The sequence below is a fragment of the Brassica oleracea genome, chromosome C5 (assembly GCF_000695525.1).
Source record: "Brassica oleracea var. oleracea cultivar TO1000 chromosome C5, BOL, whole genome shotgun sequence".
NCBI classification, from domain to species: domain Eukaryota; kingdom Viridiplantae; phylum Streptophyta; class Magnoliopsida; order Brassicales; family Brassicaceae; genus Brassica; species Brassica oleracea.
Window position 1 is genome coordinate 20,762,921 of NC_027752.1, and position 1,825 is coordinate 20,764,745.

Consider the following 1,825-nt stretch of genomic DNA (forward strand, 5'->3'; position numbering starts at 1 on the left):
TATATATATATATATATATATATATATATATATTTTTTTTTTTATAACAAAAATCATAAAATAAAGTGATGATCAATATGAAGTTATATACACAAGTAACTGATACATTTTTGGAAGCTCATGAACACATATCAATATTTACAATAATTAAAATATTTTATAAATTCTAAATAATTTGTGCTTAGATTTATCAAATGTTAAACTGAAATTTATTTTAAATAATCTTAAAACTGAAAATTCAGATTTGCTTTGGTATTTTAATTATAGTCATATTAAGTTCCACATACATAAAAACATAAAATTTAAAAGCAAATTTAATGTTAAGAAAACAAATAATTTTAATAATGATTAAATATAATATATCTACCTCGTTAAAGTATATAGTGTTATTTTATTTTAAAATATTTTGTAATTATTTGATCAAAAGATATTTATCCTAATTCTTTTTATTTTTTGCTATCTCTTAAAATAAGCAGTTTAAAAAGAAATTGGGTGATTGTATTTTAAAAATCATATTATATAAGTAAAATATAATTTGTATATTTTTACTGTAATTGAAAGATATTATAATCAACTAAATATATGAAAACTAATTAAAACATTTCAATAATACTAATTATAAACTATTTTAGTCAATTAACATAAACCAGTTTATGTAATCATCTAAGAAAGCAGTTAGATATATAGAAATTACTAGGTGATTTTTCCGTGTTCATACACGGGTATAAATATTTTTAAAGTAAATATAATATAATAATTGATTGCTATTTACTTTAAATTTTAAATTAATTTATAGTTTGTATACATCATTTATATTAAAAATATTATATTACTTTAATTATACATATGATTTTATATATATTATACTGTTTTATTGTTTTTACAGCCGATTTATTTATCATTTAGGTAAATTAGATTTCATCTCTGAATTCAACTATTCAACTGTAATATTTTTAATTCTATATATTAAAATTTTGATTAATTTCTTATTTGCATTTAAGTGTTTGTCTTAGATATGTAAATATATTTTATGATGATTATGTATAACTTAAAATATATTGTGCTTAGAATGAAATTAAAAAATAAACTAAAGTGTCTAATTCCAAATTACATAAATTAATATAACGATAATATTCTAAAGTCTCATGTATATATATAAATTTTACAGATGAACTAAATTGTAACAGTTGGTTAATATTTTATTTTCATTTTTAATATGTTTTGAGTTGTGGTATGATTTATATTTATAAAATAAATTACTATTCTTATAAAATTTTAAATTCTTATGGTAATTAAATCTATGATTTTAGATATAAGTTGAATTAGTTGAGTCACTTATGTTGTGTGTATATTGAGTTACATATATTCTTTCAAATTCGGAACGAAGTATAATTTTTTTTTATTATAATTAAGTCAAATCAAATCAATTTTATTTATGTTTAAATGTGCATGTATTTTCACAATATTTATCAAATTATATGTTGATGTTTTTAAAAAAAATATTAGAAAATAAAGCGATGATCAATAGAAAGTTACATGCATATGTTGCTGATACAAGTTGATAAAAAAGTAGTTGATACATTTTTGGAAGCTCATGAACACATATCAATATTTAGAATAATTAAAATATTTTATAAGTTCTAAATAATTTTATGCCTTTGATTTATTGAATGAAAACTGAAATTTATTTTAAATAATCTTAAAAATAAGAATTTAGATTTGTTTAGGTATTTTGAATATGGTTCTATTAAGTTCCACAAATATAAAAACATAAAATTCAAAAGCAAATTTAATATTAAGAAAACAAATAAATTTATTAATGATA